Consider the following 9,142-nt stretch of genomic DNA (forward strand, 5'->3'; position numbering starts at 1 on the left):
CAGTTGTTATAAAAAGTGTTTCTTTAGTTGGCAAAACCATCTCGGGACAAGTTGTTCAGTTTTGGCACGTTCCCTCTGACCCCACTTACTTTTTTTCTCCCTTAGCGTAAAAATACTGTTAGTTCATGTCGATTTGTCAGACCATCGTATGTCAAAAGATACTACCCGTTCATGTATGGAATTTGCAAGTCGTTTGCTGAGAAAGTTTTGATATGTAGCTCAAAAATAATAGATAAGCTAATTGACAGCCATTTTATGCCTGAAATACTTTTGGAAAATGCTTTAATTTAATGCAAAACGCAAATCATATAAACACACATAAACGCGAAACTGAAAATAAATTCAGTTATCACAATTCGACACAATTTTATGGCTTAATGATGGTGGCTTTACCCCTGAAAACCAGTTTTTTGTTTGTTTTGTTTTTTTAATAGAAATGAACTCATTTTTATTGTTAGTATAAGTCCATACTAGTTCATATTTACTAACTAAACAAGATTTTAAATGTGCAAGGCTTTAGCGACAAAAGTTTGAATGTACAAAGTTTCCAGTTAAATTAGTAAGCGTTATATGTCATTTTGTATACATGGAATTGACAAACACCCTCTAAACCAATTTTGTCCGACGGCCGTTATGTTCAAAAGCATTCCAGTGTATTTAGAATTTTTATCGTCTTCTGCATTGTCATTTAACACAGAATAAAAACAGGATTCAAATGAATAAAATCCCCAGCTTGATTGTAGACATTTTCAGTTTGTTTATGCTAAACCTCACGGATTCGGCATTGGCTTTCGGATAAAATTGTAGCCGTGACGGAATTTCGAGGCATCGGGTCAAGATGGAAGTTGTTTCTGCCAAAAGTTACTCTTTCGTCTTTGTTTCTCATGTTTGAAACTTTCTGTTCTATTGTTTCACTTTCAATCTGCGCAATTTGTTTCCGTTTAACCCTAATCAACTAATATAATCTGTGGTTTTATCTCAACCAATGCCGACGACGCATGACTTCTTCCTACATTTACAGCATTTTGTATATTGCGTTTAAAGTGTTACATATGGGTTTCTGATTTACTATAAAACACCATAGCACATCTGAAATTGTGTAGAAAAATACAATGAACAAACAGTTAAGCGGCCATTTGCTATTTTGTCAAGATATGAAAAAATACCAGTGATATATTTTTGCACTTTATCATGCCTTTAGAACGAAGTATTGTAAATAATATATTAAAATTATAAAACTATCAACTTAGTAATACGTAAAGACATAATTTCATTTATTTTAATAACCGACGCCATGCTTAAAAGGTTACAAAAATACACAAAAATGTTATGAAAAAACTAATGAATATCATTTTTAAAAATACGAGGATGAAACAAGAAAATGATTAAATATCACAAAATGTTTAAATGGCGTTTTAGGTAAGACACGACATCGACGTTAACTTTTTAGTATAATTTTCTATGACGTTTTTCGTGTGTCAGGATACGGGTTATATGACATAGGGAAGTGCCTACGCCTTTAGTATCTTGAACAATGAAATGGGTCCAATCGCTAAGATGACTATGTCTTAGACTAGCTAACGAACGACATAGATTGTCCTTTGTTAAAACGTAAAGCTGGTGAGACCAAATATCTCGTACATAAATTTTCCTCTGGCTACCTTGCCTAAATGGTTCCAATTAAGAGCTAGTTAATTTCAGGGATCAGGCAAAAATCACTTAATGTCTCAATTATCAACCTTCAACTCAAAATCAGCTCAAACTCCTATAGGCTGGAGATACTATTCTCGACTGGTCTTTTTTCCCCGTCAGACAATGTCTTTGTACAAAAACGTACGAGTTCTATTGCATAGATGCTCAGCCTATGTCCTCTTAATTAACTCTACATATGTTTGCCCTGACTCCTGGATGCTCAGCGCCTATATGCTATCACATGTAGCATTCAACTACCATATAGCTATAACCCTAATGCCTTGGCTGTACTTCGCCAATAACGCTGAACCTCGTCTATAAGCTGGAACTCTCCTACTATCTCTGCAGATTACCAAACTCTGGGTCTCTTTCTCAGCTTTCCGATGCTCAGCCTATATTTGCTATTATCTATAGCATTCAACTACTCCTATGCGCTGGCCCTATAGTTCGAAACCTTGTTGAAATTCTGCAACTCTTCTTTAGTCTAATAACTTCCTTATAAAGGTAGGGGAGACCGGGGATAGTTGTTACATTTTTCATATTTTATATTGTATCGGATGAATTATTTAACCGATTTTGTTCAGCTTACTATCTTTGTAAAGCTCATTCATTGCAATTTTCAAATTTGTACTATTAATTCTAAAACGAAGAATATTACTATCCGATAAAGATAATTGTACCATGTTGGTGAAATGTAACAACTTACCCCACCGTTGGGGTAAATTGTTACAGCGTCTGGGGCAAATTGTTACAATAAGCAATTTTACAAAAAATTTACATTTTTACAACACAACAGTAAACATACAATGCTTTCCAATCTGTTTATAATATGTATAACACAGCATTTTCATTTCACAAATGAATCATTTCACCGAGTTGGTAGTAAAGCCTTGGAAGTTAAACAAAACATTGCGAATTTCAAACGTACAGGTCCATACTCTAATTTTTCAGCATTAATGCAAGCCTGAACAATGCTATAGGCCCCTACTATTTACTGAAACTGCTTCTTGTATTTTTTGTATCTGTTTGCATGTATATAGGCAATACAATATGGTTAAATCAAAACATCTCTTCCATTTCTCCATCATATCCACAATGATGACAAATAGGACGATGTTTACATCTGTTTACATTTTCTTTTGTTTTGTTGCTTTCTGTTCTTTAGTTCTGAGCACTTGTTTTGCTCATTTTTAGCAAATTTTCCACAGTTTCATGGTGAATTCTTATTTGACTATGTTAGCACTCTTTTTGGGCGTATCTGTCAGAAGAGCTCTTTTACATTCTTTCGCCATCCAGCAGTCATTCTAAATTGGCATTTCTTATCTGGAGAAAACGCAGGCCTGTTGTAGTTGTTCGCTGCTCTTAGTGCACTATTAGATTTTATTTCATTTCTATTCACACCAATCAGGACAAGATATTTATTTCTCCACTGAATACGACATCTTCATAGACAAATTGCAATAATGTTTGTATCGCCGGAGGAGCTCTGATGATTTAAGAGGTGCCAAGGCAGCTACACAAAGTTGACAATATAAGGTAGCGCTTAATATCGTCAGTTACATTTTGGCCATTTGAAAAAATCTATATAGTAACTTGCATGGTCATTTCACTTCATTTTCAGTAGTATGCGCATGGGGTAGTTGTCATCTCTGCTATTCAATGTAACTACAGCATAGAGCCAACAATGTCCATCCTCATATGCAGCTTCCTAGTTCAATCGGGCATTTACTATAACAAAAGTAGTGTTCTGGTTTCCCTTGTCTCAAACAGGAAGGTCTAATACGGTTGTTCCAGTCTCAAATAAAGGTTCTCTTGTGAATCTTCTCTTTGGGGTCAACTGGTAGTATGTATCAACGTGCCCCGCACTAATTGTAACAACATGCCCCGACCCCACAACACGTGACAATATCTCAGGTAGACAACTCGGAGAAAGCATGTAACCGCTTGAGAATTTACGATTTTTAGCACAATTCCTTGCTTAGTCCAACAACATTTTTAAAGTTTTATATATATTTCAAGTGTGCACATGAACCGAAAATATATGAAAAACTCGAAAATTTACTTACGTGGCCCAAATCTAGCTTTTTGTTCTGTTTTTCAAATAACTGTCACCAAGTTAAACAACGCATACGTAAAAGATGGCGACTTTTAAAACTAACAAACACACATAATCTGTGACTTTATATGATGCGTCATCACTTCAATATTTGCAATGTAACAACCTACCCCATGTAACAACTATCCCCGGTCTCCCCTACTGGGATAAATTATTAATTGAATCATCGATGTGTCTTCTTCTATCGCTGGATACGGAATGATCTCTCTGGTTGGTTGGATTTAACATCGCACCGACACATGATAGGTCATATGGCGACCTTCCAGCTTTTAATGGTGGAGGAAGACCCCAGGTGCCCCTCCGTGCATTATTTCATCACGAGCGGGCACCTGCGTAGAACCACCGACCTTCCGTAAGCCAGCTGGATGGCTTCCTCACATGAAGAATTCAACGCCCTGAGTGAGGCTCGAACCCACATCGATGAGGGGCAAGTGATTTGACGTCAGCGACCTTAACCACTCGGCCACGGAGGTCCCACAATGATCTCTCTGTCATCCATATACCTACTTATACCTTAGCAGACGTGAGCTTTGATTGGTGCTATATATAGAACATGTATCTGACTGGTCCAAATTCGTACATAGTATTTTATAAAGAGTATTTGCTCTAACAAATAGTTGGTTCCCTTCAACTATTGTACATGTATATATATAATGTGTGATGCTAGGATCCTGCTAACATTGTAACCAAATCGTCCATAAATGACCCAAATCCTATAATTGGCAGCAATTCAACAATAATTATAGCAATGATAGCATGAAAAGGGAGTCAAGCACTATCTGTGTTTATGTGTTACGTTATCAATACGTCATATATACAAATTATTCTGACATCGTGAGTTTGTTAATTCTTGCCATTTGGTGTATTTTGTGACTTTTCAAAAATGGGTTGAAGTTGTAAAATTAATAAAGTGATATGATAACATCGTTTGGTTGTGTTGCAATTTTGTTATTTCTTCGGCAATTTATTTTTCCGAGCGTATGCTAATTTTCACGAAAGTAGAAGTACTGATTTTTAAGAAAATGGCAATCCGATATACGAGATTTTGCGATTATTTTTTGCGACGTTGGCAGAATATATGTATTCTTAAAAACGGACTTGTAATTGTCAGGTATTCCATAATAGAGAGAATGGCAAAGAAGAATTCAACTGAGTTACTAGATTCCGAATTTAATTCTAGTTTTTCCTGTGTTTTATAACTACAGAGTTTTGAGTGGCTGCTATGTTTATTCACGTAACCTTTTGGCGAAACGAACGGGTTAAACCAGAGCTGAAAGCCTCCGAATAAACCCCTTAACTTGATCCGATACCGATATGGCTTTCCAAGAATTTTGCCACTGATCACAAACATCCGTGGAAACAGTCACAGTGTATGAACCAAAGGAGTGTGAGAATGAGCGGATAACTTTTTTTCTGTGGAACCCTTGTTTAGAAACCCCAAATAGCATTAGAAGCTCAAGGCCCGATGCTTATCTTTCATTCAGTTTAAAAGTCTTGGAAACGGTAGTTCCAGTGCGTCAAAAGATGTATAAGAGGTAAAGGTATCAGCATGAAAGCCATCTGGTCTTGTCACGTAACGGCGGACTATTTTTCACTTGAGGTATGAGGAGCAAGTTCATATAGGATTTATTTTAAATATTTTTGTAGAAAAAACATGAGAGAGAGTGTGATGTATTTAATGAAGTTGAACTTTTTAAGTATTATTTGAAATAGCTGGTTGCAGAATTTTAATTTGATGTAATTCTTTAATGAACAAATACGACAGGAAAAAGAGAGACTTACTGGGTTTCTTCCAATGGCTTTGTTAAGTACACTACATCTACAGTAAATAAAATATCACCAAGTGTCGTGCTTATACCTCGTTACATCTAAAGTCTTATTCCAAATACCATATTGGACGGGCTACAATATGTCCAGAACACAAGGCGTCCCGCGTCTTGTTTATATAATATTGCTCTGGTAATGATCGGGCTCCATCAAATACAGGATTGCAGTTGAGTACAAACTTCTTATAAGATCATTCCCATTCCATATTTGGGGTATGTTAGAAGTGTACAGGTCGGTTAGGAACCTAAGTTCAAAAGACACAGTGTGGTCAGTTTTAACAAATTTATGCACAAACTTAAATTAATTCATCATAGTTTGATGGGTAAAATCATGAAAGACTTCTTGTTCTGTAGAGTTCTCACCACTTACAAACGAGTTTGTGCCAAAATTTTGAGCTCAGAGGTTTTCTGGATAAAAATTTAGTCTTGGGAAATAAACAAATTTCTGATAACTGTAAAGAGAAACCAAAATAAACTTTGAAATATTTATGATACAGGAAGAAAGAAGATATAAAAGTAAGGATTCAGATAATGTGGAACTGACATCTAGAATGTAAAGAATCTCATACTGTCTGGTATGCAGGCTAGTACATGAGAAAATACATGTATCATAATGTTGTGCTGATCCAAAAGGTTTAGTAACTGTAATTAGTTCTGCAAAAGACTACAACCGTAAAGAATGGCAGCCGGAGCTCCGTGAATGTTGAACTCTCTCTCTCTCTCTCTCTCTCTCTCTTTCTCAGTCAGGACGGATGTCAATACTACGTTTTAAAAGCCATTAAAATAGTCCACTCTGTTTACAACACACTTCGCAAACTTCAACCTATAACTCTGTTTAATATTTTATTTCTCCATCTGTTTTTCCTCCTTTTTTTTTGATGCATTTATCTTTTATCTCTGATATCTTAGATTCTGTAGTTTGCTTAAAACATTTGTCTGCATTCGTATATCTTTTCTTGTTGTTGTATTGTTGTATTAAGGTATTCGACCCCTAATAGTAATGTTTAAAAAATGGCATTTGCTTGGTATATTCTTAAAGTTGACCATGTTTTGCACTGTGTTGCAAATTTTAAACAACTTTTACTGTGCCGTTTTTTTTTGTAAATTTTGTATAATTTATGGCATTTCCTCAAGCTCAAATTCAATGTGATGACCACTATCTAAAACGTTTGCAGAGAATTCATTGCAGCATTAATTTTGATAAAAGAATACCAAAGTCGAATACCTTAAGTGGTAACCGAACGTAATTTTAAATGCATTCTATAAAAATACTTTTGCTATATATGCACTAACAGTTGACGATTGTTTAACTGAACCGTGCCTGTAGATTGCTAATTTAGTAAAATATGAACAAAGTACCTTTGAACTAATGCTTCAATGCTCTTTATTATTACTATTTCTTTGTTTTGTTTGTTTTCTTTTACATAAGTTTAGGGCATAATAAATAAAATTGCAACACATTAGGAATATACCTCCCTAGCAGTGATGATACGTGTCACTGTTTTTTTTTCCCTATAAAAATGCTTGCATCTGTAAAATTGAAAACGAAATTATGATCGTAATGGCGATTAAAGTGAAAAAAACTTCATTTGAAATACTGTTTATTCACAAGAACTTAATGTTTTATTTAGGCATGTTATGCATCATATTGCTTGTGTGCAGTAGTTGTGATTTTATAAATTGTCCGTTGAAAGTATTGTGTTTTTTTTTCTCTTCAGTATTTCACTCACAGTTTAAGGTATTTACATCAAAAGAAAGGTAAATCGTGTTAAAGCGGAATCTCGTTCCACAATAGTTGCTTTTCTTCAGTCAATGAAATGTCAATACGTTAGAGGGCAAAATTAACGCGCATTTGAAAGGAGAAGGACACTTTCGACTTATTAAATAATTTATTTCACTGCCAGTCTTCCATATAGATTGATTTGAAGTTTCTGCGTCTCTGGAACACACAAGGCGTTAGAGAACAAAACCAAATAATTTACTGGTGCAGATGCAGATATGCATCTCACGCCAAAGGAGTGTTTTTGCATGCTCCGGCCAAATGTAAACCATGTTGCAAGAAAATAATGATCACTCGATGCCAGCTGTTCATGGTATGTTTTATATATTCCACGTTCGAACTTGGTGTTTTTCATCTGTTTATAAGCAGAACGGTATGTTTTAACTGCATTCTAGTTTTTAGTACTCAGGTGTTGATAATAATTAGGTAATAAATGTGCGAACAAAAATCGACAATAAATACATAATGTGTTTAAGTAGAGGTTATTGTATACGGGGCACACCTGTGTGGGGTTTTGGTTCGTGCCAGACTCCGGGATCGTATTTCACCGTTTAAAATGTGGGAAAATAGTCAGATGTTCAGCTGCAACTGCATATTGGGATATCCTTTATCCAAATTTTCATCCGAAACATGCAAATAACAATACTTCGCGAATTATTAAAAACATGATTTGAATAATTTAGGTAAAGAAAACACGAATAATGAATACCAAACCTTTATAACTGAGCTACTAAATTTTCCAAAGATATAATGAGAAACCAAAAAGAAACAGTTTTGATAAAGGATCATCTAAATCATCGATGATGTTGCAACGTATTCATTAGGTGGTTTATGCCGCTGAAAATTTATTCCTCAATTTGAATAAAAACCACTGAGCAATTTTAACAAGTACCTAGTAATTTCGCTTGATATAAAGCATAAATTTCGTATTTATGTCGTAACCGAGTCATAAAATACCATTATCGTTATTTGAGGGCCATTATTTCAGCAATTTTTTGAAGCTGAAACATTTTAGTGTCATCCGGAACAAATTGTCGACTTCTTCAAGTCTAAAAAAAGTACTTGTTATGCGCTATAAAAGAGAATCTGTTTAGATATCATATGGATACAAAGTTATGGTTTTATTACAGTCATATATTGTCAAACAGAAAGCGTTTTTTTTTTGCGGACGGAAAGGAACCAGTTATATTCAATAGTACATACTGTACTAAATTTGACATGCATGAGTATTCACTTACCATCTTAGCACGGTTTTTGCGAATAATATTTACACTTTTGAGCAATGTCCTCGTGGGTCTATGCCCCCAACTAGAATAGTTTGTATAAAATATTTCGGGAAAAACTTTATTCTTATCAAATTAGAAGAAAATTCTGCTTTATTGAGGATTGGTAACTAAGATATTGTCATTCCTATATAATTATATGCAGTTACATGACTGGCAACTTCGTGTAACTTTTACGTAGATATTTCAAGTTTAGAATTATACATTTGATACAATATGGCTAAAACTGCTTGTATTTTTTTTTTATCTTTTAAATTATATACCAGTATTATAACCTGCAGAACGAAAATCACATCTAACAGCTGACAAAGGTAAATAAATAAAATAAAATATAATATTATAGAACAAAAGAACTAGAAAACGACAAAGTGGGAGTAATGGACTCAAGACATTTTGTTAAATATGGAGCAAAGAGACCCCGAGTTAATTTGCAGTACAACTCTTC

The sequence above is a fragment of the Mercenaria mercenaria genome, chromosome 8 (genome assembly GCF_021730395.1).
Source record: "Mercenaria mercenaria strain notata chromosome 8, MADL_Memer_1, whole genome shotgun sequence".
NCBI classification, from domain to species: domain Eukaryota; kingdom Metazoa; phylum Mollusca; class Bivalvia; order Venerida; family Veneridae; genus Mercenaria; species Mercenaria mercenaria.